Source organism: Medicago sativa, chromosome 6 (genome assembly GCF_051527215.1).
Source record: "Medicago sativa cultivar Bolivia chromosome 6, Bolivia_mono, whole genome shotgun sequence".
NCBI classification, from domain to species: Eukaryota; Viridiplantae; Streptophyta; class Magnoliopsida; order Fabales; family Fabaceae; genus Medicago; species Medicago sativa.
Window position 1 is genome coordinate 100,468,660 of NC_140754.1, and position 26,871 is coordinate 100,495,530.

Genomic DNA, 26,871 nt, shown 5'->3' on the forward strand with positions numbered 1-26,871 from the left:
CCTTTTTAAGTAGGAAGGCCATAATGTGGCCTATTTGCATTGAATCTTAGCGTGTGACAATTCGTTGGATAGGTAAACAACATAACTACGACTTCCATGGGATATTTTTGCATTCTCTAAAAATTCAGCCAAAATGGGGGTTAAGAAAATATCCTCGTTAATTTGGGACATTACACGTTTTCGACCCTTTTTTAGTAGGAAGGCCATAATGTGGCCGATTTGCATTGAATCTTAGCGTGTGACAATTCGTTGGATAGGTAAACAACATAACTATGACTTCCATCGGATATTTTTGCATTCTCTAAAAATTCAGCCAAAATGGGGGTTAAGAAAATATCCTCGTTAATTTGGGACATTACTCGTTTTCGACCCTTTTTTAGTAGGAAGGCCATAATGTGGCCGATTTGCATTGAATCTTAGCGTGTGACAATTCGTTGGATAGGTAAACAACATAACTACGACTTCCATGGGATATTTTTGCATTCTCTAAAAATTCAGCCAAAATGGGGGTTAAGAAAATATCCTCGTTAATTTGGGACATTACTCGTTTTCGACCCTTTTTTAGTAGGAAGGCCATAATGTGGCCGATTTGCATTGAATCTTAGCGTGTGACAATTCGTTGGATAGGTAAACAACATAACTATGACTTCCATGGGATATTTTTGCATTCTCTAAAAATTCAGCCAAAATGGGGGTTAAGAAAATATCCTCGTTAATTTGGGACATTACTCGTTTTCGACCCTTTTTTAGTAGGAAGGCCATAATGTGGCCGATTTGCATTGAATCTTAGCGTGTGACAATTCGTTGGATAGGTAAACAACATAACTATGACTTCCATGGGATATTTTTGCATTCTCTAAAAATTCAGCCAAAATGGGGGTTAAGAAAATATCCTCGCTAATTTGGGACATTACTCGTTTTCGACCCTTTTTAAGTAGGAAGGCCATAATGTGGCCTATTTGCATTGAATCTTAGCGTGTGACAATTCGTTGGATAGGTAAACAACATAACTACGACTTCCATGGGATATTTTTGCATTCTCTAAAAATTCAGCCAAAATGGGGGTTAAGAAAATATCCTCGTTAATTTGGGACATTACACGTTTTCGACCCTTTTTTAGTAGGAAGGCCATAATGTGGCCGATTTGCATTGAATCTTAGCGTGTGACAATTCGTTGGATAGGTAAACAACATAACTTTGACTTCCATCGGATATTTTTGCATTCTCTAAAAATTCAGCCAAAATGGGGGTTAAGAAAATATCCTCGTTAATTTGGGACATTACTCGTTTTCGACCCTTTTTTAGTAGGAAGGCCATAATGTGGCCGATTTGCATTGAATCTTAGCGTGTGACAATTCGTTGGATAGGTAAACAACATAACTACGACTTCCATGGGATATTTTTGCATTCTCTAAAAATTCAGCCAAAATGGGGGTTAAGAAAATATCCTCGTTAATTTGGGACATTACTCGTTTTCGACCCTTTTTTAGTAGGAAGGCCATAATGTGGCCGATTTGCATTGAATCTTAGCGTGTGACAATTCGTTGGATAGGTAAACAACATAACTATGACTTCCATGGGATATTTTTGCATTCTCTAAAAATTCAGCCAAAATGGGGGTTAAGAAAATATCCTCGTTAATTTGGGACATTACTCGTTTTCGACCCTTTTTTAGTAGGAAGGCCATAATGTGGCCGATTTGCATTGAATCTTAGCGTGTGACAATTCGTTGGATAGGTAAACAACATAACTACGACTTCCATGGGATATTTTTGCATTCTCTAAAAATTCAGCCAAAATGGGGGTTAAGAAAATATCCTCGTTAATTTGGGACATTACTCGTTTTCGACCCTTTTTTAGTAGGAAGGCCATAATGTGGCCGATTTGCATTGAATCTTAGCGTGTGACAATTCGTTGGATAGGTAAAAACAACATAACTACGACTTCCATGGGATATTTTTGCATTCTCTAAAAATTCAGCCAAAATGGAGGTTAAGAAAATATCCTCGTTAATTTGGGACATTTCTCGTTTTCGACCCTTTTTTAGTAGGAAGGCCATAATGTGGCCGATTTGCATTGAATCTTAGCGTGTGACAATTTGTTGGATAGGTAAACAACATAACTACGACTTCCATGGGATATTTTTGCATTCTCTAAAAATTCAGCAAAAATGGAGGTTAAGAAAATCCCCTCGTTAATTTAGGACATTACTCGTTTTCGACCCTTTTTTATAAGGAAGGCCCTAAAGTGGCCGGTTTGTATTGAATCTTAGCATGGGACAATTTGTTGGATAGGTAAACAACATAGCTACGACTTCCATGTGATATTTTTGCATTTTTTAAAAATTCAGCCAAAATGGAGGTTAAGAAAATCTCCTCGTTAATTTGGGACATTACTCGTTTTCGACCCTTTTTTACTAGGAAGGCCATAATGTGGCCGATTTGCATTGAATCTTAGCGTGTGACAATTCGTTGGATAGGTAAACAACATAACTATGACTTCCATCAGATATTTTTGCATTCTCTAAAAATTCAGCCAAAATGGGGGTTAAGAAAATATCCTCGTTAATTTGGGACATTACTCGTTTTCGACCCTTTTTTAGTAGGAAGGCCATAATGTGGCCGATTTGCATTGAATCTTAGCGTGTGACAATTCGTTGGATAGGTAAACAACATAACTACGACTTCCATGGGATATTTTTGCATTCTCTAAAAATTCAGCCAAAATGGGGGTTAAGAAAATATCCTCGTTAATTTTTGACATTACTCGTTTTCGACCCTTTTTTAGTAGGAAGGCCATAATGTGGCCGATTTGCATTGAATCTTAGCGTGTGACAATTCGTTGGATAGGTAAACAACATAACTATGACTTCCATGGGATATTTTTGCATTCTCTAAAAATTCAGCCAAAATGGGGGTTAAGAAAATATCCTCGTTAATTTGGGACATTACTCGTTTTCGACCCTTTTTAAGTAGGAAGGCCATAATGTGGCCTATTTGCATTGAATCTTAGCGTGTGACAATTCGTTGGATAGGTAAACAACATAACTACGACTTCCATGGGATATTTTTGCATTCTCTAAAAATTCAGCCAAAATGGGGGTTAAGAAAATATCCTCGTTAATTTGGGACATTACACGTTTTCGACCCTTTTTTAGTAGGAAGGCCATAATGTGGCCGATTTGCATTGAATCTTAGCGTGTGACAATTCGTTGGATAGGTAAACAACATAACTATGACTTCCATCGGATATTTTTGCATTCTCTAAAAATTCAGCCAAAATGGGGGTTAAGAAAATATCCTCGTTAATTTGGGACATTACTCGTTTTCGACCCTTTTTTAGTAGGAAGGCCATAATGTGGCCGATTTGCATTGAATCTTAGCGTGTGACAATTCGTTGGATAGGTAAACAACATAACTACGACTTCCATGGGATATTTTTGCATTTTTTAAAAACTCAGCCAAAATGGAGGTTAAGAAAATCTCCTCGTTAATTTGGGACATTACTCGTTTTCGACCCATTTTTACTAGGAAGGCCATAATGTGGCCGATTTGCATTGAATCTTAGCGTGTGACAATTCGTTGGATAGGTAAACAACATAACTATGACTTCCATGGGATATTTTTGCATTCTCTAAAAATTCAGCCAAAATGGGGGTTAAGAAAATATCCTTGTTAATTTGGGACATTACTCGTTTTCGACCCTTTTTTAGTAGGAAGGCCATAATGTGGCCGATTTGCATTGAATCTTAGCGTGTGACAATTCGTTGGATAGGTAAACAACATAACTACGATTTCCATGGGATATTTTTGCATTCTCTAAGAGGGGTAACCTTGGCGCAACTGGTAAAGTTGTTGTCATGTGACTGGAAGGTCACGGGTTCAAGTCCTGGAAACAGCCTATTGTGTAAAAAGCAGGGTAAGGCTGCGTACAATACACCAAATGGTGGGAGCCCTTCCCGGACCCTGCGTATGCGGGAGCTTTAGTGCACCGGGTTGCCCTTTTTATTTTTGCATTCTCTAAAAATTCAGCAAAAATGGAGGTTAAGAAAATCCCCTCGTTAATTTAGGACATTACTCGTTTTCGACCCTTTTTTATAAGGAAGGCCCTAAAGTGGCCGGTTTGTATTGAATCTTAGCATGGGACAATTTGTTGGATAGGTAAACAACATAGCTACGACTTCCATGTGATATTTTTGCATTTTTTAAAAATTCAGCCAAAATGGAGGTTAAGAAAATCTCCTCGTTAATTTGGGACATTACTCGTTTTCGACCCTTTTTTACTAGGAAGGCCATAATGTGGCCGATTTGCATTGAATCTTAGCGTGTGACAATTCGTTGGATAGGTAAACAACATAACTATGACTTCCATCGGATATTTTTGCATTCTCTAAAAATTCAGCCAAAATGGGGGTTAAGAAAATATCCTCGTTAATTTGGGACATTACTCGTTTTCGACCCTTTTTTAGTAGGAAGGCCATAATGTGGCCGATTTGCATTGAATCTTAGCGTGTGACAATTCGTTGGATAGGTAAACAACATAACTACGACTTCCATGGGATATTTTTGCATTCTCTAAAAATTCATCCAAAATGGGGGTTAAGAAAATATCCTCGTTAATTTTTGACATTACTCGTTTTCGACCCTTTTTTAGTAGGAAGGCCATAATGTGGCCGATTTGCATTGAATCTTAGCGTGTGACAATTCGTTGGATAGGTAAACAACATAACTATGACTTCCATGGGATATTTTTGCATTCTCTAAAAATTCAGCCAAAATGGGGGTTAAGAAAATATCCTCGTTAATTTGGGACATTACTCGTTTTCGACCCTTTTTTAGTAGGAAGGCCATAATGTGGCCGATTTGCATTGAATCTTAGCGTGTGACAATTCGTTGGATAGGTAAACAACATAACTACGACTTCCATGGGATATTTTTGCATTCTCTAAAAATTCAGCCAAAATGGGGGTTAAGAAAATATCCTCGTTAATTTGGGACATTACTCGTTTTCGACCCTTTTTTAGTAGGAAGGCCATAATGTGGCCGATTTGCATTGAATCTTAGCGTGTGACAATTCGTTGGATAGGTAAACAACATAACTATGACTTCCATCGGATATTTTTGCATTCTCTAAAAATTCAGCCAAAATGGGGGTTAAGAAAATATCCTCGTTAATTTGGGACATTACTCGTTTTCGACCCTTTTTTAGTAGGAAGGCCATAATGTGGCCGATTTGCATTGAATCTTAGCGTGTGACAATTCGTTGGATAGGTAAACAACATAACTACGACTTCCATGGGATATTTTTGCATTCTCTAAAAATTCAGCCAAAATGGGGGTTAAGAAAATATCCTCGTTAATTTGGGACATTACTCGTTTTCGACCCTTTTTTAGTAGGAAGGCCATAATGTGGCCGATTTGCATTGAATCTTAGCGTGTGACAATTCGTTGGATAGGTAAACAACATAACTATGACTTCCATGGGATATTTTTGCATTCTCTAAAAATTCAGCCAAAATGGGGGTTAAGAAAATATCCTTGTTAATTTGGGACATTACTCGTTTTCGACCCTTTTTTAGTAGGAAGGCCATAATGTGGCCGATTTGCATTGAATCTTAGCGTGTGACAATTCGTTGGATAGGTAAACAACATAACTACGATTTCCATGGGATATTTTTGCATTCTCTAAGAGGGGTAACCTTGGCGCAACTGGTAAAGTTGTTGTCATGTGACTGGAAGGTCACGGGTTCAAGTCCTGGAAACAGCCTATTGTGTAAAAAGCAGGGTAAGGCTGCGTACAATACACCAAATGGTGGGACCCCTTCCCGGACCCTGCGTATGCGGGAGCTTTAGTGCACCGGGTTGCCCTTTTTATTTTTGCATTCTCTAAAAATTCAGCAAAAATGGAGGTTAAGAAAATCCCCTCGTTAATTTAGGACATTACTCGTTTTCGACCCTTTTTTATAAGGAAGGCCCTAAAGTGGCCGGTTTGTATTGAATCTTAGCATGGGACAATTTGTTGGATAGGTAAACAACATAGCTACGACTTCCATGTGATATTTTTGCATTTTTTAAAAATTCAGCCAAAATGGAGGTTAAGAAAATCTCCTCGTTAATTTGGGACATTACTCGTTTTCGACCCTTTTTTACTAGGAAGGCCATAATGTGGCCGATTTGCATTGAATCTTAGCGTGTGACAATTCGTTGGATAGGTAAACAACATAACTATGACTTCCATCGGATATTTTTGCATTCTCTAAAAATTCAGCCAAAATGGGGGTTAAGAAAATATCCTCGTTAATTTGGGACATTACTCGTTTTCGACCCTTTTTTAGTAGGAAGGCCATAATGTGGCCGATTTGCATTGAATCTTAGCGTGTGACAATTCGTTGGATAGGTAAACAACATAACTACGACTTCCATGGGATATTTTTGCATTCTCTAAAAATTCATCCAAAATGGGGGTTAAGAAAATATCCTCGTTAATTTTTGACATTACTCGTTTTCGACCCTTTTTTAGTAGGAAGGCCATAATGTGGCCGATTTGCATTGAATCTTAGCGTGTGACAATTCGTTGGATAGGTAAACAACATAACTATGACTTCCATGGGATATTTTTGCATTCTCTAAAAATTCAGCCAAAATGGGGGTTAAGAAAATATCCTCGTTAATTTGGGACATTACTCGTTTTCGACCCTTTTTTAGTAGGAAGGCCATAATGTGGCCGATTTGCATTGAATCTTAGCGTGTGACAATTCGTTGGATAGGTAAACAACATAACTACGACTTCCATGGGATATTTTTGCATTCTCTAAAAATTCAGCCAAAATGGGGGTTAAGAAAATATCCTCGTTAATTTGGGACATTACTCGTTTTCGACCCTTTTTTAGTAGGAAGGCCATAATGTGGCCGATTTGCATTGAATCTTAGCGTGTGACAATTCGTTGGATAGGTAAACAACATAACTATGACTTCCATCGGATATTTTTGCATTCTCTAAAAATTCAGCCAAAATGGGGGTTAAGAAAATATCCTCGTTAATTTGGGACATTACTCGTTTTCGACCCTTTTTTAGTAGGAAGGCCATAATGTGGCCGATTTGCATTGAATCTTAGCGTGTGACAATTCGTTGGATAGGTAAACAACATAACTACGACTTCCATGGGATATTTTTGCATTCTCTAAAAATTCAGCCAAAATGGGGGTTAAGAAAATATCCTCGTTAATTTGGGACATTACTCGTTTTCGACCCTTTTTTAGTAGGAAGGCCATAATGTGGCCGATTTGCATTGAATCTTAGCGTGTGACAATTCGTTGGATAGGTAAACAACATAACTATGACTTCCATCGGATATTTTTGCATTCTCTAAAAATTCAGCCAAAATGGGGGTTAAGAAAATATCCTCGTTAATTTGGGACATTACTCGTTTTCGACCCTTTTTTAGTAGGAAGGCCATAATGTGGCCGATTTGCATTGAATCTTAGCGTGTGACAATTCGTTGGATAGGTAAACAACATAACTACGACTTCCATGGGATATTTTTGCATTCTCTAAAAATTCATCCAAAATGGGGGTTAAGAAAATATCCTCGTTAATTTTTGACATTACTCGTTTTCGACCCTTTTTTAGTAGGAAGGCCATAATGTGGCCGATTTGCATTGAATCTTAGCGTGTGACAATTCGTTGGATAGGTAAACAACATAACTATGACTTCCATGGGATATTTTTGCATTCTCTAAAAATTCAGCCAAAATGGGGGTTAAGAAAATATCCTCGTTAATTTGGGACATTACTCGTTTTCGACCCTTTTTTAGTAGGAAGGCCATAATGTGGCCGATTTGCATTGAATCTTAGCGTGTGACAATTCGTTGGATAGGTAAACAACATAACTACGACTTCCATGGGATATTTTTGCATTCTCTAAAAATTCAGCCAAAATGGGGGTTAAGAAAATATCCTCGTTAATTTGGGACATTACTCGTTTTCGACCCTTTTTTAGTAGGAAGGCCATAATGTGGCCGATTTGCATTGAATCTTAGCGTGTGACAATTCGTTGGATAGGTAAACAACATAACTATGACTTCCATCGGATATTTTTGCATTCTCTAAAAATTCAGCCAAAATGGGGGTTAAGAAAATATCCTCGTTAATTTGGGACATTACTCGTTTTCGACCCTTTTTTAGTAGGAAGGCCATAATGTGGCCGATTTGCATTGAATCTTAGCGTGTGACAATTCGTTGGATAGGTAAACAACATAACTACGACTTCCATGGGATATTTTTGCATTCTCTAAAAATTCATCCAAAATGGGGGTTAAGAAAATATCCTCGTTAATTTTTGACATTACTCGTTTTCGACCCTTTTTTAGTAGGAAGGCCATAATGTGGCCGATTTGCATTGAATCTTAGCGTGTGACAATTCGTTGGATAGGTAAACAACATAACTATGACTTCCATGGGATATTTTTGCATTCTCTAAAAATTCAGCCAAAATGGGGGTTAAGAAAATATCCTCGTTAATTTGGGACATTACTCGTTTTCGACCCTTTTTTAGTAGGAAGGCCATAATGTGGCCGATTTGCATTGAATCTTAGCGTGTGACAATTCGTTGGATAGGTAAACAACATAACTATGACTTCCATGGGATATTTTTGCATTCTCTAAAAATTCAGCGAAAATGGAGGTTAAGAAAATCCCCTCGTTAATTTAGGACATTACTCGTTTTCGACCCTTTTTTATAAGGAAGGCCCTAAAGTGGCCGGTTTGTATTGAATCTTAGCATGGGACAATTTGTTGGATAGGTAAACAACATAGCTACGACTTCCATGTGATATTTTTGCATTTTTTAAAAATTCAGCCAAAATGGAGGTTAAGAAAATCTCGTCGTTAATTTGGGACATTACTCGTTTTCGACCCATTTTTACTAGGAAGGCCATAATGTGGCCGATTTGCATTGAATCTTAGCGTGTGACAATTCGTTGGATAGGTAAACAACATAACTATGACTTCCATCGGATATTTTTGCATTCTCTAAAAATTCAGCCAAAATGGGGGTTAAGAAAATATCCTCGTTAATTTGGGACATTACTCGTTTTCGACCCTTTTTTAGTAGGAAGGCCATAATGTGGCCGATTTGCATTGAATCTTAGCGTGTGACAATTCGTTGGATTGGTAAACAACATAACTACGACTTCCATGGGATATTTTTGCATTCTCTAAAAATTCAGCCAAAATGGAGGTTAAGAAAATCTCCTCGTTAATTTTTGACATTACTCGTTTTCGACCCTTTTTTAGTAGGAAGGCCATAATGTGGCCGATTTGCATTGAATCTTAGCGTGTGACAATTCGTTGGATAGGTAAACAACATAACTATGACTTCCATGGGATATTTTTGCATTCTCTAAAAATTCAGCGAAAATGGAGGTTAAGAAAATCCCCTCGTTAATTTAGGACATTACTCGTTTTCGACCCTTTTTTATAAGGAAGGCCCTAAAGTGGCCGGTTTGTATTGAATCTTAGCATGGGACAATTTGTTGGATAGGTAAACAACATAGCTACGACTTCCATGTGATATTTTTGCATTTTTTAAAAATTCAGCCAAAATGGAGGTTAAGAAAATCTCGTCGTTAATTTGGGACATTACTCGTTTTCGACCCATTTTTACTAGGAAGGCCATAATGTGGCCGATTTGCATTGAATCTTAGCGTGTGACAATTCGTTGGATAGGTAAACAACATAACTATGACTTCCATCGGATATTTTTGCATTCTCTAAAAATTCAGCCAAAATGGGGGTTAAGAAAATATCCTCGTTAATTTGGGACATTACTCGTTTTCGACCCTTTTTTAGTAGGAAGGCCATAATGTGGCCGATTTGCATTGAATCTTAGCGTGTGACAATTCGTTGGATTGGTAAACAACATAACTACGACTTCCATGGGATATTTTTGCATTCTCTAAAAATTCAGCCAAAATGGAGGTTAAGAAAATCTCCTCGTTAATTTTTGACATTACTCGTTTTCGACCCTTTTTTAGTAGGAAGGCCATAATGTGGCCGATTTGCATTTAATCTTAGCGTGTGACAATTCGTTGGATAGGTAAACAACATAATTACGACTTCCATGGGATATTTTTGCATTCTCTAAAAATTCAGCCAAAATGGAGGTTAAGAAAATATCCTCGTTAATTTGGGACATTACTCGTTTTCGACCCTTTTTTAGTAGGAAGGCCATAATGTGGCCGATTTGCATTGAATCTTAGCATGTGACAATTCGTTGGATAGGTAAACAACATAACTACGACTTCCATGGGATATTTTTGCATTCTCTAAAAATACGGCCAAAATGGAGGTTAAGAAAATCTCCTCGTTAATTTCGGACATTGCTCGTTTTCGACCCATTTTTACTAGGAAGGCCATAAAGTGGCCGATTTGTATTGAATCTTAGCATGTGACAATTCGTTGGATAGGTAAACAACATAACTACGACTTCCATGGGATATTTTTGCATTCTCTAAAAATTCAGCCAAAATGGAGGTTAAGAAAATCTCCTCGTTAATTTGGGACATTACTCGTTTTCGACCTTTTTTACTAGGAAGGCCATAATGTGGCCGATTTGCATTGAATCTTAGCGTGTGACAATTCGTTGGATAGGTAAACAACATAACTACGACTTCCTTGGGATATTTTTGCATTCTCTAAAAATTCGGCCAAAATGGAGGTTAAGAAAATCTCCTCGTTAATCTAGGACATTACTCGTTTTCGACCCATTTTTACTAGGAAGGTCATAAAGTGGCCGATTTGTATTGAATCTTAGCATGTGACAATTCGTTGGATAGGTAAACAACATAACTACGACTTCCATGGGATATTTTTGCATTCTCTAAAAATTCAGCCAAAATGGAGGTTAAGAAAATCTCCTCGTTAATTTGGGACATTACTCGTTTTCGACCTTTTTTACTAGGAAGGCCATAATGTGGCCGATTTGCATTGAATCTTAGCGTGTGACAGTTCGTTGGATAGGTAAACAACATAACTACGACTTCCTTGGGATATTTTTGCATTCTCTAAAAATACGGCCAAAATGGAGGTTAAGAAAATCTCCTCGTTAATTTCGGACATTGCTCGTTTTCGACCCATTTTTACTAGGAAGGCCATAAAGTGGCCGATTTGTATTGAATCTTAGCATGTGACAATTCGTTGGATAGGTAAACAACATAACTACGACTTCCATGGCATATTTTTGCATTCTCTAAAAATTCAGCCAAAATGGAGGTTAAGAAAATCTCCTCGTTAATTTGAGACATTACTCGTTTTCGACCTTTTTTACTAGGAAGGCCATAATGTGGCCGATTTGCATTGAATCTTAGCGTGTGTCAATTTGTTGGATAGGTAAACAATATAACTACGACTTCCATGGGATATTTTTGCATTCTCTAAAAATTCGGCCAAAATGGAGGTTAAGAAAATCTCCTCGTTAATTTAGGACATTACTCGTTTTCGACCCATTTTTACTAGGAAGGTCATAAAGTGGCCGATTTGTATTGAATCTTAGCATGTGACAATTCGTTGGATAGGTAAACAACATAACTACGACTTCCATGGGATATTTTTGCATTCTCTAAAAATTTAGCCAAAATGGAGGTTAAGAAAATCCCCTCGTTAATTTAGGACATTACTCGTTTTCGACCCTTTTTTATAAGGAAGGCCATAAAGTGGCCGGTTTGTATTGAATCTTAGCATGGGACAATTCGTTGGATAGGTAAACAACATAGCTACGATTTCCAGAGGATATTTTTGCATTTTTTAAAAATTCAGCCAAAATGGAGGTTAAGAAAATCTCCTCGTTAATTTGGGACATTACTCGTTTTCGACCCTTTTTTACTAGGAAGGCCATAATGTGGCCGATTTGCATTGAATCTGAGCGTGTGACAATTCGTTGGATAGGTAAACAACATAACTACGACTTCCATGGGATATTTTTGCATTCTCTAAAAATACGGCCAAAATGGAGGTTAAGAAAATCTCCTCGTTAATTTCGGACATTGCTCGTTTTCGACCCATTTTTACTAGGAAGGCCATAAAGTGGCCGATTTTTATTGAATCATAGCATGTGACAATTTGTTGGATAGGTAAACAACATAACTACGACTTCCATGGGATATTTTTGCATTCTCTAAAAATTTAGCCAAAATGGAGGTTAAGAAAATCCCCTCGTTAATTTAGGACATTACTCGTTTTCGACCCTTTTTTATAAGGAAGGCCATAAAGTGGCCGGTTTGTATTGAATCTTAGCATGGGACAATTCGTTGGATAGGTAAACAACATAGCTACGACTTCCATGGGATATTTTTGCATTTTTTAAAAATTCAGCCAAAATGGAGGTTAAGAAAATCTCCTTGTTAATTTGGGACATTACTCGTTTTCGACCCTTTTTTACTAGGAAGGCCATAATGTGGCCGATTTGCATTGAATCTTAGCGTGTGACAATTCGTTGGATAGGTAAACAACATAACTACGACTTCCATGGGATATTTTTGCATTCTCTAAAAATTTGGCCAAAATGGAGGTTAAGAAAATCTCGTCGTTAATTTAGGACATTACTCGTTTTCGACCCATTTTTACTAGGAAGGCCTTAAAGTGGCCGATTTGTATTGAATCTTAGCATGTGACAATTCGTTGGATAGGTAAACAACATAGCTACGACTTCCATGTGATATTTTTGCATTTTTTAAAAATTCAGCCAAAATGGAGGTTAAGAAAATCTCGTCGTTAATTTGGGACATTACTCGTTTTCGACCCATTTTTACTAGGAAGGCCATAATGTGGCCGATTTGCATTGAATCTTAGCGTGTGACAATTCGTTGGATAGGTAAACAACATAACTATGACTTCCATCGGATATTTTTGCATTCTCTAAAAATTCAGCCAAAATGGGGGTTAAGAAAATATCCTCGTTAATTTGGGACATTACTCGTTTTCGACCCTTTTTTAGTAGGAAGGCCATAATGTGGCCGATTTGCATTGAATCTTAGCGTGTGACAATTCGTTGGATTGGTAAACAACATAACTACGACTTCCATGGGATATTTTTGCATTCTCTAAAAATTCAGCCAAAATGGAGGTTAAGAAAATCTCCTCGTTAATTTTTGACATTACTCGTTTTCGACCCTTTTTTAGTAGGAAGGCCATAATGTGGCCGATTTGCATTTAATCTTAGCGTGTGACAATTCGTTGGATAGGTAAACAACATAATTACGACTTCCATGGGATATTTTTGCATTCTCTAAAAATTCAGCCAAAATGGAGGTTAAGAAAATCTCCTCGTTAATTTGGGACATTACTCGTTTTCGACCCTTTTTTAGTAGGAAGGCCATAATGTGGCCGATTTGCATTGAATCTTAGCATGTGACAATTCGTTGGATAGGTAAACAACATAACTACGACTTCCATGGGATATTTTTGCATTCTCTAAAAATACGGCCAAAATGGAGGTTAAGAAAATCTCCTCGTTAATTTCGGACATTGCTCGTTTTCGACCCATTTTTACTAGGAAGGCCATAAAGTGGCCGATTTGTATTGAATCTTAGCATGTGACAATTCGTTGGATAGGTAAACAACATAACTACGACTTCCATGGGATATTTTTGCATTCTCTAAAAATTCAGCCAAAATGGAGGTTAAGAAAATCTCCTCGTTAATTTGGGACATTACTCGTTTTCGACCTTTTTTACTAGGAAGGCCATAATGTGGCCGATTTGCATTGAATCTTAGCGTGTGACAATTCGTTGGATAGGTAAACAACATAACTACGACTTCCTTGGGATATTTTTGCATTCTCTAAAAATTCGGCCAAAATGGAGGTTAAGAAAATCTCCTCGTTAATCTAGGACATTACTCGTTTTCGACCCATTTTTACTAGGAAGGTCATAAAGTGGCCGATTTGTATTGAATCTTAGCATGTGACAATTCGTTGGATAGGTAAACAACATAACTACGACTTCCATGGGATATTTTTGCATTCTCTAAAAATTCAGCCAAAATGGAGGTTAAGAAAATCTCCTCGTTAATTTGGGACATTACTCGTTTTCGACCTTTTTTACTAGGAAGGCCATAATGTGGCCGATTTGCATTGAATCTTAGCGTGTGACAATTCGTTGGATAGGTAAACAACATAACTACGACTTCCTTGGGATATTTTTGCATTCTCTAAAAATACGGCCAAAATGGAGGTTAAGAAAATCTCCTCGTTAATTTCGGACATTGCTCGTTTTCGACCCATTTTTACTAGGAAGGCCATAAAGTGGCCGATTTGTATTGAATCTTAGCATGTGACAATTCGTTGGATAGGTAAACAACATAACTACGACTTCCATGGCATATTTTTGCATTCTCTAAAAATTCAGCCAAAATGGAGGTTAAGAAAATCTCCTCGTTAATTTGAGACATTACTCGTTTTCGACCTTTTTTACTAGGAAGGCCATAATGTGGCCGATTTGCATTGAATCTTAGCGTGTGTCAATTTGTTGGATAGGTAAACAATATAACTACGACTTCCATGGGATATTTTTGCATTCTCTAAAAATTCGGCCAAAATGGAGGTTAAGAAAATCTCCTCGTTAATTTAGGACATTACTCGTTTTCGACCCATTTTTACTAGGAAGGTCATAAAGTGGCCGATTTGTATTGAATCTTAGCATGTGACAATTCGTTGGATAGGTAAACAACATAACTACGACTTCCATGGGATATTTTTGCATTCTCTAAAAATTTAGCCAAAATGGAGGTTAAGAAAATCCCCTCGTTAATTTAGGACATTACTCGTTTTCGACCCTTTTTTATAAGGAAGGCCATAAAGTGGCCGGTTTGTATTGAATCTTAGCATGGGACAATTCGTTGGATAGGTAAACAACATAGCTACGATTTCCAGAGGATATTTTTGCATTTTTTAAAAATTCAGCCAAAATGGAGGTTAAGAAAATCTCCTCGTTAATTTGGGACATTACTCGTTTTCGACCCTTTTTTACTAGGAAGGCCATAATGTGGCCGATTTGCATTGAATCTGAGCGTGTGACAATTCGTTGGATAGGTAAACAACATAACTACGACTTCCATGGGATATTTTTGCATTCTCTAAAAATACGGCCAAAATGGAGGTTAAGAAAATCTCCTCGTTAATTTCGGACATTGCTCGTTTTCGACCCATTTTTACTAGGAAGGCCATAAAGTGGCCGATTTTTATTGAATCATAGCATGTGACAATTTGTTGGATAGGTAAACAACATAACTACGACTTCCATGGGATATTTTTGCATTCTCTAAAAATTTAGCCAAAATGGAGGTTAAGAAAATCCCCTCGTTAATTTAGGACATTACTCGTTTTCGACCCTTTTTTATAAGGAAGGCCATAAAGTGGCCGGTTTGTATTGAATCTTAGCATGGGACAATTCGTTGGATAGGTAAACAACATAGCTACGACTTCCATGGGATATTTTTGCATTTTTTAAAAATTCAGCCAAAATGGAGGTTAAGAAAATCTCCTTGTTAATTTGGGACATTACTCGTTTTCGACCCTTTTTTACTAGGAAGGCCATAATGTGGCCGATTTGCATTGAATCTTAGCGTGTGACAATTCGTTGGATAGGTAAACAACATAACTACGACTTCCATGGGATATTTTTGCATTCTCTAAAAATTTGGCCAAAATGGAGGTTAAGAAAATCTCGTCGTTAATTTAGGACATTACTCGTTTTCGACCCATTTTTACTAGGAAGGCCTTAAAGTGGCCGATTTGTATTGAATCTTAGCATGTGACAATTCGTTGGATAGGTAAACAACATAGCTACGACTTCCATGGGATATTTTTGCATTCTCCGAAAATTCAGCCAAAATGGAGGTTAAGAAAATCTCCTCGTTAATTTGGGACATTACTCGTTTTCGACCCTTTTTTAGTAGGAAGGCCATAATGTGGCCGATTTGCATTGAATCTTAGCATGTGACAATTCATTGGATAGGTAAACAACATAACTACGACTTCCATGGGATATTTTTGCATTCTCTAAAAATTCAGCCAAAATGGAGGTTAAGAAAATCTCCTCGTTAATTTGGGACATTACTCGTTTTGGACCCTTTTTAGTAGGAAGGCCATAATGTGGCCGATTTGCATTGAATCTTAGCGTGTGACAATTCGTTGGATAGGTAAACAACATAATTACGACTTCCGTGGGATATTTTTGCATTCTCTAAAAATTCAGCCAAAATGGAGGTTAAGAAAATCTCCTCGTTAATTTGGGACATTACTCGTTTTCGACCCTTTTTTAGTAGGAAGGCCATAATGTGGCCGATTTGCATTGAATCTTAGCATGTGACAATTCGTTGGATAGGTAAACAACATAACTACGACTTCCATGGGATATTTTTGCATTCTCTAAAAATACGGCCAAAATGGAGGTTAAGAAAATCTCCTCGTTAATTTCGGACATTGCTCGTTTTCGACCCATTTTTACTAGGAAGGCCATAAAGTGGCCGATTTGTATTGAATCTTAGCATGTGACAATTCGTTGGATAGGTAAACAACATAACTACGACTTCCATGGGATATTTTTGCATTCTCTAAAAATTCAGCCAAAATGGAGGTTAAGAAAATCTCCTCGTTAATTTGGGACATTACTCGTTTTCGACCTTTTTTACTAGGAAGGCAATAATGTGGCCGATTTGCATTGAATCTTAGCGTGTGACAATTCGTTGGATAGGTAAACAACATAACTACGACTTCCTTGGGATATTTTTGCATTCTCTAAAAATTCGGCCAAAATGGAGGTTAAGAAAATCTCCTCGTTAATCTAGGACATTACTCGTTTTCGACCCATTTTTACTAGGAAGGTCATAAAGTGGCCGATTTGTATTGAATCTTAGCATGTGACAATTCGTTGGATAGGTAAACAACATAACTACGACTTCAATGGGATATTTTTGCATTCTCTAAAAATTTAGCCAAAATGGAGGTTAAGAAAATCCCCTCGTTAATTTAGGACATTACTCGTTTTCGACCCTTTTTTATAAGGAAGGCCATAAAGTGGCCGGTTTGTATTGAATCTTAGCATGGGACAATTCGTTGGATAGGTAAACAACATAGCTACGATTTCCATTGGATATTTTTGCATTTTTTAAAAATTCAGCCAAAATGGAGGTTAAGAAAATCTCCTCGTTAATTTGGGACATTACTCGTTTTCGACCCTTTTTTACTAGGAAGGCCATAATGTGGCCGATTTGCATTGAATCTTAGCGTGTGACAATTCGTTGGATAGGTAAACAACATAACTACGACTTCCATGGGATATTTTTGCATTCTCTAAAAATACGGCCAAAATGGAGGTTAAGAAAATCTCCTCGTTAATTTCGGACATTGCTCGTTTTCGACCCATTTTTACTAGGAAGGCCATAAAGTGGCCGATTTGTATTGAATCTTAGCATGTGACAATTCGTTGGATAGGTAAACAACATAACTACGACTTCCATGGCATATTTTTGCATTCTCTAAAAATTCAGCCAAAATGGAGGTTAAGAAAATCTCCTCGTTAATTTGAGACATTACTCGTTTTCGACCTTTTTTACTAGGAAGGCCATAATGTGGCCGATTTGCATTGAATCTTAGCGTGTGACAATTTGTTGGATAGGTAAACAATATAACTACGACTTCCATGGGATATTTTTGCATTCTCTAAAAATTCGGCCAAAATGGAGGTTAAGAAAATCTCCTCGTTAATTTAGGACATTACTCGTTTTCGACCCATTTTTACTAGGAAGGTCATAAAGTGGCCGATTTGTATTGAATCTTAGCATGTGACAATTCGTTGGATAGGTAAACAACATAACTACGACTTCCATGGGATATTTTTGCATTCTCTAAAAATTTAGCCAAAATGGAGGTTAAGAAAATCCCCTCGTTAATTTAGGACATTACTCGTTTTCGACCCTTTTTTATAAGGAAGGCCATAAAGTGGCCGGTTTGTATTGAATCTTAGCATGGGACAATTCGTTGGATAGGTAAACAACATAGCTACGATTTCCAGAGGATATTTTTGCATTTTTTAAAAATTCAGCCAAAATGGAGGTTAAGAAAATCTCCTCGTTAATTTGGGACATTACTCGTTTTCGACCCTTTTTTACTAGGAAGGCCATAATGTGGCCGATTTGCATTGAATCTGAGCGTGTGACAATTCGTTGGATAGGTAAACAACATAACTACGACTTCCATGGGATATTTTTGCATTCTCTAAAAATACGGCCAAAATGGAGGTTAAGAAAATCTCCTCGTTAATTTCGGACATTGCTCGTTTTCGACCCATTTTTACTAGGAAGGCCATAAAGTGGCCGATTTTTATTGAATCATAGCATGTGACAATTTGTTGGATAGGTAAACAACATAACTACGACTTCCATGGGATATTTTTGCATTCTCTAAAAATTTAGCCAAAATGGAGGTTAAGAAAATCCCCTCGTTAATTTAGGACATTACTCGTTTTCGACCCTTTTTTATAAGGAAGGCCATAAAGTGGCCGGTTTGTATTGAATCTTAGCATGGGACAATTCGTTGGATAGGTAAACAACATAGCTACGACTTCCATGGGATATTTTTGCATTTTTTAAAAATTCAGCCAAAATGGAGGTTAAGAAAATCTCCTTGTTAATTTGGGACACTACACCATTTATTGTCTCTGGCAACACTTTTTTAGACAACATGTAAAAATTGTTGCCTAAAAGTTGCTAAGGCAACGTTTTCTGACTATTGCCAGAAATATTTTCGCAACCCCTGAAAAACGTCCCCTAAAATACTTCTGGGGACGTTTTGGGAGTGTTACTTTGTTATCTCTTTGGCAACGATTGATAATTGTCCCCTAAAATACTTCTGGGGACGTTTCTGGAGTGTTACTTTGGTTTTTCTTTCGCAACGATTGTTAATTGTCCCCTTAAATACTTTTGGGGACATTTTTAATGTATCACTATATTATTTCTTAGATACTTTTATGTTTGTATGTTGAAGATTTGAGTTTTTTTTATAAGTTTGATGGATTAATAAGACTCGTTCTCCTTGAGAGCGTAGGTTAACACTACATAAATTTTTATTGTAATATATATCAGTACTATATATAAAGAAAATAGGGGAATTTGGGCTGACTTTTTTGGTATTCCAATTTTACCCTTAAACAAATTTTTGTTAAATTGTTGGTTATTAAAAAGGATAAAACTTTTTGTTATATCATTGTTTTCATTGAAAAAGATAAATACCGTTTGTTATATTTGTTACATTTGAATGTCACAAATATCTATATTTATAATTTTAATTTATATCAAAAAATTTATATAAAATATCGTTTGTAATTTATACGTAAAATTTCTTTAAAATAACCTCTTTCAACTCTTTTGGGTTAACTTTTTTCTTTCCAAAAACGACCTCAATTTTGAATATAAGTAACACATGTAACAAATATATAAGAATAAATTTAAAATATTAAAAAATGTAACAAACAATTTTTTTTTTACCACACAATATGAGTATATGTCAAGTTTTTTTTCTTTTATCCTTAAAACAAATTTAACAAACTAGATCAAGCATATGTCACTGTAAATATGTCATAAAGGTTGTTCATCTCAATCGCACAAAGGACTTTCAACGAGTTCCTAGCGATGGCCAAGACATACATCAGGTAAGAGGAGGAACTGTACATTGACAACCTCAACAGAAAAAGGAAGGAAGAACCTGAAGCTGAATCTTCCAAAAAGCACTTCCACGAGAAGAAGAAGGAAGACATTCCCTTGAGAACCATCCAGTTCCACTTGCAGACATATCATCAGACAGTCACACCAAACGAGCCTACTTAAGATCCTGACGGACACACATGTGCCATTACAACGGCTCTGCACTCACCTACATCTATATAAAGGGGGCTTCTCGCAGTCCCCAAGGTAGAATCTCTCTCACTTCTAAACCCCCATTTCCAACCTCTACTGACTTGAGCGTCAGAGTGTCTGCAGATACACACCCCCCGCCGTTCCAGTATTCAACTGACGCAATTCCACCATCTTCAACCACCGCATTAAAGAAGTACCAACAGTCACCTTCTGATCAAGTACGATAAAAAATTATACAAACAAACATAATAAAATATACACATTCTTGTCAAAAATAATAATAATAAAATACACACACGTTAGTGTGGTAAAGATAGTGGAGAGCACTGTAATGTCCGTCTTTCCGCTAGTACTATATATCTATACTATATATAAAGAAAATAATATGTTTTGACTCTTTTAAACTAATTTTTTCTCTTTCAAAAATTACTTTCAACTTTCAATACAAATATGACATATAACAATTAAATAAAAGTAAATTCAAATATTAAAACAAAAGTGTAACAAACACGATATGAGTATATATATATATATATATATATATATATATATATATATATATATATATGTTCAATTTTTTTTCCTTTGTCCTTTAAAAACTGTAACAAATTAGATGAATATCTTTTTTTTTTTTATAATAAAGATTGTTTTTAATGTCATTTAAAAAATTGGCGATTCAAAAAAAAAAGTGTCATTAAAAAAATAAGAATTTAAATTATATTTTTTTGTTATATATATATATATATATATATATATATATATATAAAATTGTTCATATTTTTCAAATATTAGCGCAATAAAAAGAGCGAAAAGACGGGAACTCAAGTGTTTGTCTTTTCGATAGTAAAGAAAATAACATGCTTTGGCTTTTTGTCTATAAGAATGCTTTTTTTTAGTGTCATTAAAAATTTTAAGAATTGATATTATATTTGTTATATCGTTAGTATCATTAAAAAATATAAAAATTTCTATTGTGTTTGTTATATTGTTGGTATCATTCACTACCAAAAAAAATATTGTTGGTGTCATTGAAAAATATAATTTTTTTAAAAAAAATAAATATAATTGTTAATAATAAGGAAATGTAAAATATCCATAATTTAATCAAAAAATAAAAATAATTTTAATAAGAATCAAAATTTTATAAACATTATTGCTCGTAATTTAAATGCACTAAATCAATAAATATTGTACTGTAGTATTATGATTGTTATATTTATTGTTTTTGTAAAAAAAAAAAAATTGTGGTTTATCTTTTATTCCCTTCGTAAAAAATAATGTGGTTTAAATTATCTTCATTGCACATTTAATAGCCACATAAATTTTGATGATATATCTTTTATGCCTTGCCTAAAATAATAATAATATATTTTATGTCTTTTTTCACATGAGCCCCACCCACGTATCATCATTATCATCCTCATCCTAAATTAAAGATAAAGAAATCAAAACGCAGGCCTTTCCCCGTTCCTTCACAAACCACCACCGTCACCATTTTCTCGGAGCCGTTCTGACCACCGTTTTCACAGATCGAACAAAGTAAGATCATTTTCTTCATCCCCTCGACAAGTGCTTTCTGTTGATCCCATTAATTTCACAAAAGGAGTGACTTTGATGTCGACCCTTTTTCTTCATCCACGCGGTAAGCTCGTTTTTCGGCAACTTTTAGCCGCCTTCTTCTTCTTAATTCTTATTCTTTCTTCCTTGCACTGAGATTTTTCTTTTCTATTGTTATTTTCCACCATTTCTAGCACTGCCATCGACAACCAGTACGCCGGAGCAGTGACATCACCTTCGTGTTTCCTTTCATTAAGGGTAAGTACCTATCCTTCTAGCCTATTCAATTAGTTATTCAAATTTTATTAGTTCTTATTTTTTTTTAATTGAAGACAAACTTTATTCTCCCTGTTATGTGAAAAATCTCTTGTTTTGATATATCCCTGTTATGTGAAAAATCTCTTGTTTTGATATAAATTGAGCTATTGTGTATTTAATTTCACCGTCTTATCAAATTTGTAAACTTAAAAAAAACAACTCAATTTTTGTTGAAATAAAATTTTCTTCACTCTTCCAAATCTAAATTTGACATTTATTGTTTAAAATTTCTTACACTTCTAATTTTGAGTACAAAAATAATTAGTCCTCATTTTATAAAAAAGAAAAGAAACTCATTTCAATAGGGGGTTGAAATAGCCAATTGATCGAATGAATTTATGAATTGTCCCGTGTCAATTCATTTTTAAACAACCCATTAATTATTTTCCGACTTTATTAAAATAATGAAGTGTGTGTTACTTAGTTGTGTTGTTTAAATTCATTTTGAGATCACTTTTAACCTTTCCATTGTTCATTCACAGTGTTGCTACCCCTTTTATGTAGAACTTTACTAGTTAAAGGAAATAGATGTAACCAAGTAAGACAAATGAGAAAAAGGTAATTAGTTTTGTATTTCATAATAATGATGTCATTATTATTTATAGATTGGTGACAAACATGTGGTATTGCTTTATTGTGTTGATTACTTTGTACTAAAAATTGGAACAGTAAAAAGAAAAACTTGTGGGAAAACTTTGTCCAAAAAGATTCATGGAAGAACTTTGGAAGAGACGAGAAAAAGTGACCTTTAATGAGGATGGTCAGCCTATTGCGCCCACTAGTAAATTATTATTTGAGTTGAGACTCGTCTTAGGATCAATGGCTAGGAACTCAACAAATGTACTCTACTTTACATCAATTGGTAAGGAATGCCTAAAGATAACAAAATACGTTTATGGAGATATACTAATGTATGTAAGTGTATCTATGAATTTGAATGTCTTATTATTAAAAAAAATAGTCTTTCATTTCTTGATCTTGTTTTGTCTTATAACTTTTGTAGCGGAAGCTTATCTTGCCGGTTGAAGCACGAGATCGGGTTGAGAATACTTAACATGCATGGAGAAGATATAAACACAATTATGGTGAATTTCAATACAGATGAATGAGTTGGAAGATTTTATATTTAGGCTTGCATTTGCAAGTATTAAACTTGACAATACTATGTATTTTGTTAGGCTTGTATTATATTTTGTTAAGTAATGTTAGACCTTTTGTCAACTACTTTGTGTTGACAATGTTTGAGTTCATGTACCAAGAATAAATGCTTTAACTTAATTTTTGTGGATTTGTGGTTAAATTCGTTCTTGGTTAAGATTTAATTTATTATATTTGCAAAATAATACCAAAATATATATTTTTTTAGTAAACTATTAGCTATAGCAACACTTTTTAAATGTTCTTATTGTTTCACTTTATGGCAACGATTATTTATTGTAACAAACTACATCAACACTGAAAAAGCGTAGCCTTAGATACTAAGAGAAAACGTCCCCTATTCATTTGGTTTAGGCGACGTTTTAGTAAACTGTGCCCAAAGAGCACGAAAAAACGTCCCCTAAAACTTTAGGCAACGCTCGCATAGGAGACGCCTAAAAAACGTCTCCTATTCTATTAGGCAACGTTTTTACTGGTTTTGGCAACAATTTTCGGCTGTTGCTAGAGAGGATAAATGGTGTAGTGGGACATTACTCGTTTTCGACCCTTTTTTACTAGGAAGGCCATAATGTGGCCGATTTGCATTGAATCTTAGCGTGTGACAATTCGTTGGATAGGTAAACAACATAACTACGACTTCCATGGGATATTTTTGCATTCTCTAAAAATTTGGCCAAAATGGAGGTTAAGAAAATCTCGTCGTTAATTTAGGACATTACTCGTTTTCGACCCATTTTTACTAGGAAGGCCTTAAAGTGGCCGATTTGTATTGAATCTTAGCATGTGACAATTCGTTGGATAGGTAAACAACATAGCTACGACTTCCATGGGATATTTTTGCATTCTCTAAAAATTCAGCCAAAATGGAGGTTAAGAAAATCTCCTCGTTAATTTGGGACATTACTCGTTTTCGACCCTTTTTTAGTAGGAAGGCCATAATGTGGCCGATTTGCATTGAATCTTAGCATGTGACAATTCATTGGATAGGTAAACAACATAACTACGACTTCCATGGGATATTTTTGCATTCTCTAAAAATTCAGCCAAAATGGAGGTTAAGAAAATCTCCTCGTTAATTTGGGACATTACTCGTTTTGGACCCTTTTTAGTAGGAAGGCCATAATGTGGCCGATTTGCATTGAATCTTAGCGTGTGACAATTCGTTGGATAGGTAAACAACATAATTACGACTTCCATGGGATATTTTTGCATTCTCTAAAAATTCAGCCAAAATGGAGGTTAAGAAAATCTCCTCGTTAATTTGGGACATTACTCGTTTTCGACCCTTTTTTAGTAGGAAGGCCATAATGTGGCCGATTTGCATTGAATCTTAGCATGTGACAATTCGTTGGATAGGTAAACAACATAACTACGACTTCCATGGGATATTTTTGCATTCTCTAAAAATACGGCCAAAATGGAGGTTAAGAAAATCTCCTCGTTAATTTCGGACATTGCTCGTTTTCGACCCATTTTTACTAGGAAGGCCATAAAGTGGCCGATTTGTATTGAATCTTAGCATGTGACAATTCGTTGGATAGGTAAACAACATAACTACGACTTCCATGGGATATTTTTGCATTCTCTAAAAATTCAGCCAAAATGGAGGTTAAGAAAATCTCCTCGTTAATTTGGGACATTACTCGTTTTCGACCTTTTTTACTAGGAAGGCAATAATGTGGCCGATTTGCATTGAATCTTAGCGTGTGACAATTCGTTGGATAGGTAAACAACATAACTACGACTTCCTTGGGATATTTTTGCATTCTCTAAAAATTCGGCCAAAATGGAGGTTAAGAAAATCTCCTCGTTAATCTAGGACATTACTCGTTTTCGACCCATTTTTACTAGGAAGGTCATAAAGTGGCCGATTTGTATTGAATCTTAGCATGTGACAATTCGTTGGATAGGTAAACAACATAACTACGACTTCAATGGGATATTTTTGCATTCTCTAAAAATTTAGCCAAAATGGAGGTTAAGAAAATCCCCTCGTTAATTTAGGACATTACTCGTTTTCGACCCTTTTTTATAAGGAAGGCCATAAAGTGGCCGGTTTGTATTGAATCTTAGCATGGGACAATTAGTTGGATAGGTAAACAACATAGCTACGATTTCCATAGGATATTTTTGCATTTTTTAAAAATTCAGCCAAAATGGAGGTTAAGAAAATCTCCTCGTTAATTTGGGACATTACTCGTTTTCGACCCTTTTTTACTAGGAAGGCCATAATGTGGCCGATTTGCATTGAATCTTAGCGTGTGACAATTCGTTGGATAGGTAAACAACATAACTACGACTTCCATGGGATATTTTTGCATTCTCTAAAAATACGGCCAAAATGGAGGTTAAGAAAATCTCCTCGTTAATTTCGGACATTGCTCGTTTTCGACCCATTTTTACTAGGAAGGCCATAAAGTGGCCGATTTGTATTGAATCTTAGCATGTGACAATTCGTTGGATAGGTAAACAACATAACTACGACTTCCATGGCATATTTTTGCATTCTCTTAAAATTCAGCCAAAATGGAGGTTAAGAAAATCTCCTCGTTAATTTGAGACATTACTCGTTTTCGACCTTTTTTACTAGGAAGGCCATAATGTGGCCGATTTGCATTGAATCTTAGCGTGTGACAATTTGTTGGATAGGTAAACAATATAACTACGACTTCCATGGGATATTTTTGCATTCTCTAAAAATTCGGCCAAAATGGAGGTTAAGAAAATCTCCTCGTTAATTTAGGACATTACTCGTTTTCGACCCATTTTTACTAGGAAGGTCATAAAGTGGCCGATTTGTATTGAATCTTAGCATGTGACAATTCGTTGGATAGGTAAACAACATAACTACGACTTCCATGGGATATTTTTGCATTCTCTAAAAATTTAGCCAAAATGGAGGTTAAGAAAATCCCCTCGTTAATTTAGGACATTACTCGTTTTCGACCCTTTTTTATAAGGAAGGCCATAAAGTGGCCGGTTTGTATTGAATCTTAGCATGGGACAATTCGTTGGATAGGTAAACAACATAGCTACGATTTCCAGAGGATATTTTTGCATTTTTTAAAAATTCAGCCAAAATGGAGGTTAAGAAAATCTCCTCGTTAATTTGGGACATTACTCGTTTTCGACCCTTTTTTACTAGGAAGGCCATAATGTGGCCGATTTGCATTGAATCTGAGCGTGTGACAATTCGTTGGATAGGTAAACAACATAACTACGACTTCCATGGGATATTTTTGCATTCTCTAAAAATACGGCCAAAATGGAGGTTAAGAAAATCTCCTCGTTAATTTCGGACATTACTCGTTTTCGACCCTTTTTTATAAGGAAGGCCATAAAGTGGCCGGTTTGTATTGAATCTTAGCATGGGACAATTCGTTGGATAGGTAAACAACATAGCTACGATTTCCAGAGGATATTTTTACATTTTTTAAAAATTCAGCCAAAATGGAGGTTAAGAAAATCTCCTTGTTAATTTGGGACATTACTCGTTTTCGACCCTTTTTTACTAGGAAGGCCATAATGTGGCCGATTTCAATTGAATCTTAGCGTGTGACAATTCGTTGGATAGGTAAACAACATAACTACGACTTCCATGGGATATTTTTGCATTCTCTAAAAATTTAGCCAATATGGAGGTTAAGAAAATCCCCTCGTTAATTTAGGACATTACTCGTTTTCGACCCTTTTTTATAAGGAAGGCCATAAAGTGGCCGGTTTGTATTGAATCTTAGCATGGGACAATTCGTTGGATAGGTAAACAACATAGCTACGACTTCCATGGGATATTTTTGCATTTATTAAAAATTCAGCCAAAATGGAGGTTAAGAAAATCTCCTCGTTAATTTGGGACATTACTCGTTTTCGACCCTTTTTTACTAGGAAGGCCATAATGTGGCCGATTTGCATTGAATCTTAGTGTGTGAC

General features: G+C 35.9%; 1 long non-coding RNA gene across 3 annotated transcripts; it reads left to right on the forward strand.

Moving 5' to 3' along the window:
- The first annotated feature begins 21,304 nt into the window (after nucleotides 1-21,304).
- Nucleotides 21,305-23,083, forward strand: LOC146918778 (uncharacterized). 3 transcript variants are annotated; one of them, XR_015016383.1, is made up of 5 exons: nucleotides 21,305-21,550; nucleotides 21,660-21,723; nucleotides 22,266-22,341; nucleotides 22,453-22,694; nucleotides 22,787-23,083. It is a non-coding gene; the product is annotated as an uncharacterized LOC146918778 (long non-coding RNA). The 3 variants fall into 3 exon arrangements; XR_015016382.1 differs by having other exon boundaries at nucleotides 22,453-22,645; XR_015016384.1 differs by having other exon boundaries at nucleotides 22,491-22,645.
- Nucleotides 23,084-26,871: the final 3,788 nt, after the last annotated feature.